Below are 6,513 nucleotides of genomic sequence, written 5' to 3'. Positions count from 1 at the left end.
TATACTATTTTAAACCATTTGTTAATAGGATAATTATTTTTAATATAATGAATCATTTGTCCTAAATTCTTTTTCATGTAATCTGATAAAACGGTTGGTGATATAATTCTCATTATTATAGTCCTGGATATTTTATTTTGTTAATTTTATATGCGTATTATGTACATAGTTCACTGGGCTGTCTAGTGGTTAACTCATCTCAAGTTAGTTACTTAACACATGATTTTTCAAAGTCGGAGGTTCTGAGGTTTAAATCCTAGCAAAAGCTACTTGCTTTTATAAAGATTTGAATACTAGACAGTGGATACTGGTGTACTGCGATGGTTGGGGTTAATTAACCACACATATCAGGAATGGTTGACCTGAGTCTGTACAAGTCTACACCTCAATTACATGTCATTCATATCATCCTCATCTCACTAGGCTGTGCGGGGGTTGCTTATTGTTCACTAGTTGAACAGATTGCAACATACACATTAGGGATAAAAATATATATTATGTGTGATATAATTTTTTATTACATTACATGATTTTATTGTTAGAATATTAATGACTAAATCAATTTTAGTCATTTTAATTATAATTATGTACTTTGCTATCAATATTTATTGAATGTTTAAAATAATTTTATTTATATTTCTTAATAAATTATTCATTTTCTTATTATGGAAATTGAAAATTTTACTTTTAGATTAATAATTTTACAATCTATTTCTGTTAAAAATTGATAACAAAGAACAAATATTTGATTTGAAGTTAGTTGAATCAGCATTAATGTGTACTTATATACTTAGAAAAATATATTTACAAATATAAACATACACTTATGAATGAACAGATAAATTCTGAACATGATGAATTATTAAAATTAGTTCACCTGTTTAACAGCTAGCTTAACTGCAACTGATAAATTCAGTAGATCATGACAACTTTCAATTTTGACATGTAACAATGGTAATGTACTTTATAGAAATTGCTTTAATTTATTCCAGCAATGATCATAGATGATTTTTGTTAATAATTATAGAATGTTAATAACAGTTAAAAATAGAGTGTTATTAACAGTTAAAAATAGAAAAATGAAATTTAGCAAAAGCTCTTCTCTCAAAATGATCTGTTGTTTGGTATGAAATACTGCAACCAAAACTCAACTCAAAAATGTTAAATGGTAAAGGTTGGGTAGTGACACACTTTTTAAAAGATACTGAAAAACAAAAATTCTTATGTAAAAAAAATTCAGGCTGCATCAGTCCTAATGAAAATTGTGACCATTTAGCATTTGTCACAGCTGGTCTTAAAAGTGGCTGATGGTAAATCAACTTTTATTGTACAGAAAAACAAATTTATTTTGAAGTAAAAGACTACAGAATTTTGTTTTTTTAACTGTTGAACAATTATTTAATATCCTTTTTCTGTAATAAATTTGCAGTTATTTATTATAGACCCTTTTGAAACTAGCTGTGAAACATATTAAATGCTGCTAATATTTTTTGGTTAGGGTTATCATAGCTCAAAGTATTTTATGTCAAAATTTTTATTTTTCATTTTTCAATACCCTTTAAATGATGTCACAACTCTATCCTTTCCATTTAAAGTTCTTGAGTTAATCTCATGGGTGCTTGGGGTGTGGTGGTCTCATACTAAAAAATAAACTTGTTTTGAGATTTCTAGCTCAGAATTTTATGCTCCTGCTCTTTAGGAACTGCTTCTGAATTTGCTAAATATCATTTTTCTATATTTAATGGCAAATTAATGAATTTCTAACAGCAATGAAATCAGTCTTTGTAAAAACTTCATTTTCAAAATACAAGTTATTTTACTTCCTGCTATTGTGGACAAATGGCTTGGGTTTTAAATCTGTCTTTTAAGACAGATATAAAACAGGGTGCTGTTTTATATTATAAGTGCTCTTATAATATATCCGCGACCACTTGTCTAATTTTCATGATTCAAATGGGGTATGTGTTAATAAGTTTGAAGGCTAACTGTTACATGCATCAGGTATATCTTGATCAACCAGTTCTCAGTTACCCAAAAATTAAATTTTAACTTGATCGTTTAGTTTTTTCGTGTTTGTTAGTTGCACTACAGTTCTAGTACAAATTTGGACTCTGATTACTTGTTAATTGCACCGAACACCATGCTGCAGTACTAACAGTGTCTTATGAGGATATATAAAAAATGAGTTTCACATGGTATTACTAAAGAACACAATGAAAATAACACAAATATGGTTTGATTGTGCAGTACAAAATGTTTTTAATTCGATCATTTACATCTTCTGTACATTTGCGTTTGCAGTTGTCCCAGAACCGACATATGGTTTTTTGCCTTCGATTTGTTAGTTACAACTGTGAATATGTGCAGTTGCACTGGTAAGGGGTTAAAGGTCAAATTTATCTTAAAACCGATATAATCATACTGCTTATTCTTAACACCAAACCTCAAAAATCTAATTTTATTTAAATTTAACCTATCCTTTGTCTGTTTTATACTATTTAGTTTGCCAGTCAACATCTAAAATTTGATGAAAGATGTTAACATTCTCATATTACTCCTGATGACTTTCTTTTTAGCAGTTTCCAAATGGACTATCTTACCTTTGCAATGTATTACCCAAGAGGATGAGGTAAACGATTCATTCTTCTTCCATTTTGTATAAAAAAGGAAGATGAATAAACATTAAATTTCTTCAAAAGTACAATGAAATTATAAGAATCAAGGATTCTGGATTATACAATCCAGGAATCACTATAGTTTAGTGATTAATTATTCTATTACACATAACATTAAATTAAAATTATAAAATTTGTCATTCATAATATTCAAATAAAACTTATGAACAGTTAGGAAATTATTTAATGTTATTTAAATTAAGTTAACACAATACGAATTAACCACCAAAAAAAAAAATTAAGAACAATTTGCAAATTTTTGTGCTTTTGAGAATCAGTCATATATTTATCTTTTTATATTTCAATATTTTAAAAATTATACTATTCTAATATGAGGGATGTTTAAAAGATTTACATTTGTTTTCAGTTCACATTTATTTGATATCAAATACAAAAATCAATGAAAAAAAATTATATCTTCATGCATTTTCTCCTTTCTATGTAATCACCAAAATTAGATTATCATTTGTCCCATTACTAATGAATTTATCAAATGCTGCTCTACAAAACTTTTCACTCAGTTTCAATTTTGACTGTTTCTTTCATTTCTTCATCGACCAAATTCTTTTTTCTGAAATTCCCATTAACTTTAAATTAGTGAAACTCAGAGAGGGTGAGGTCAATGGTTTATGGTGAATGCACCATGATAGTAAATTTTAAAAGAGAAACCAGTGATTCTGCCCCAACAAGAAGCTAATTGTTGATGAGAATGGTCTTCTGAGTCACATTTCATTATAAATGATTAAGAAGCCTTTGCTGAATATTTCACATCAATGATACAAATTCCTGATAACCACGACATCTATTCAATATGTTTGAACTAATTTTTTCATAAGATTTAATTTTTTTTTGGTTCAGAAAAAAAAATGGAATATACCTTTTCTTGGATCTAAGCTGACAACAAAGGACAAATTCATAAGGTAGATTTCATAAGAAAGCTGCCTATTGTAATAGTGCCATGATTCGACTTCTGGAAAATTTCGACATATCTTCACATTTCACAAAAATAAATAAAATTTTTCAAAATATCTCGATCCCAGCTTCACCTAGCGAGTCTATATTTTGCAGGCTTTCTTCGTTTCAAGTAACTAATATATATTGGTAACATGAGTTAAATCTGACCACAGATTTTTTTGAAATATAAATATATATGAAAGTGTATACTCTTATTGCCCACATAAAAAAACAACAAAACAAACATTAAGTGTGTAAAATGTAATTTTGTTTTTTGTAGAGAGTATATAGTTACAGTCTGTTCAAAATATAATAAAAAGAAGGGAACTAGACACTGAAATTGAAGATTAGCCTAAAATATTACCCTATTTATAATAACTGAACTATTTTAGTTAAATGGGATACATTTTTCAAAAATGTAACAAAAATCATTCCTGTATTTGTTTTGTTATTGATAGTATAAAAACAATTTTTCTTATAATTCATAAAATGTTGACTATTATCGTTTATTTTTCAAATTGCAATATTAAATGTTAGTTTTATTTTTCTAACAAATAAAATAATTGTGAGAATAAATTATGTGCGTTTCACAAATATGGTGGTATATCTAAAATATCCAGAAGCAACCTCAACAAAAGAGATCATTTACATAAGGAAATAATAGTATATAACAGAAAATTAATTTTATATCATTAATTGTTAATAATGAATAATAAAATACTATTTATTTGCATAAATTTAACAATAATCAAACTACAGAAGAGAAAAAACCAAACGGTGCTCACCAGTCGGTAACAACGTAACTTATGGCCTAGCCATCTATTTCGGTTTAATAATACGCTATATATTATACTCTTTTTTTTCCATAATTCCTGAGATGTGTGGTTAATTGAAACCCAACCACCAAAGAACACCAGTATCTACAATTTAGTATTCAAATCCACATAAAAGTAACTTCCTTTACTAGGATTTAAACTATTCTATAATATACTTAATAATATTCTGTTAATAATATCTTACAAATTGCAAAAACATTTTGAGAATTTAGAGAAGTATTTAAAAAATGTAAGCCAAATTTAACAAGAAGGAAGAAAAAGGTGAAGTCAGGGAAAATTCATTTTCTCATGGAAAATTTCTACCTTATCAGAATTTCTTGAATCATCTTAAACTACTCAAAAATAAACAAATATCAAAGATTGCTCTGAAATCCCAAGGGAAAAATTGGAATGGAGGGAATTTACCTTCCCCAAGAAAAACCCTACTTTACTGAAAGGTTGTAATGGCAAGTAGCAAACGAATTGCATAACATACATCTGCCTGAACTTGATAAAAATCAACTTTGTATTAAGATATGAATTCCACTCCTATTATAATATTTTAAATAACAATAATTTTCTATCCTGCTATCTAGTAAACCTTATTTACTAGGCCATTGAAAGAGATAACGCATTATTTCTTTTCTTTTTGTGTATGTACTACTTGAATAATAATTATAAATAACATTAAATGAAACAGTGGGGGTCTGTTAATAATATGTATAGGTAATTAAGAATTGTTACTATGGATTACCTTGACATGACAATATTATATATGTCATGTATAAAGCGTTTTTTGTAATTACAAATCAATATAACGTTAAATGAAAATATTCATTACCCGTTCAGGTAATAAATGTGTTTTTAAAACCTAGGTTTTTTCTAAGAACTTTTACACTAGTGGGGACGTACTATGTTATAAAAAATAATAGTATAGTTTAAAAAAACCACATACACACATAAGCAAACCTTATCGATCACAGCCTTTGAGTTTTCCAGAGAAGTTGACAAAAGTAAATCTGACTTCAATGTGTAACTTTAAATTGATGTCCTAAAATTGTGAGTGATCTTTTTTAAATGGTTATTGCAATAAATATTTAACACAAATACTATTTTATAGAGTAATACTAAAACAAACCATTTATACATTTAAATGTATGTGTACTAGATAAATTATAATTTAATTTAAAATATACACAAATAATAAAACTAAAAAAAAGTTTATGAAATAATAAAATGTTTTAAATGTTTATTTTAAGCATTGCCAGACTTTTGATTTATTCAATAATATTATGAACGTTATTATTATCAAAGTTCATTCAATACCTTCAAAAGAGCAGAAGCTTTGTAAAATTAAATTTAAAAAAAGATTATGATCTAAGTAAAAAAATATATATATATAATCTTTATATATATATATTTCTTGTGTGCGTGTGTATGAAAGTCCTCCTAGACGGCTGGACTGATTTTGATGAAATTTTGTGTGTGTGTTCAAGGGGATTCGAGAATGATTTAGATTCACAATTTTGTTCACTGGAAAATGTTTTTTTAATTAATTTTTTATTTATAAGTAGTTGTTGATTTTGGAATATTTTACATTGGATCCAGCAGACTGCACTACCATCGCAGTATTGAATATTCAATAATATTCTATTTTAATTTTAGTTTGTCCATTTTAATTTCAGTTGGTGCTGCGATCAAATTGAGAAAAATATTTCGTAATTTTGTGTTAATATTGTGTTACAAAAAATCGCGAGAAAACAGTTTTTTAATAAATAAGAGGCTAAAAAAATCAGATGGAAATGTAAACAAAGGAAAACCAATCAGATCAATGCAAGATGGCCGCTGTCAAACACAACGACCAATCACAAAGAGCCGTATGGCCGTTGCCAATGTAAACAAAATCACAACTGATTAAGTAACAAGTAGGCAGCACTGCGATCCCGTTTATAATTGTGCGCGTATTGAGAAATATTATATTATTATTTACTGAAATAACGTTTTAAAGTATAATTAAAAAATATACATTGTGCAAATTTGTAAGGTACAGTACTGAAGTGAAAATGTTT

This window comes from Lycorma delicatula, chromosome 8 (assembly GCF_047948215.1).
Source record: "Lycorma delicatula isolate Av1 chromosome 8, ASM4794821v1, whole genome shotgun sequence".
Classification (NCBI taxonomy): domain Eukaryota; kingdom Metazoa; phylum Arthropoda; class Insecta; order Hemiptera; family Fulgoridae; genus Lycorma; species Lycorma delicatula.
This window is presented reverse-complemented; position numbering follows the sequence as displayed.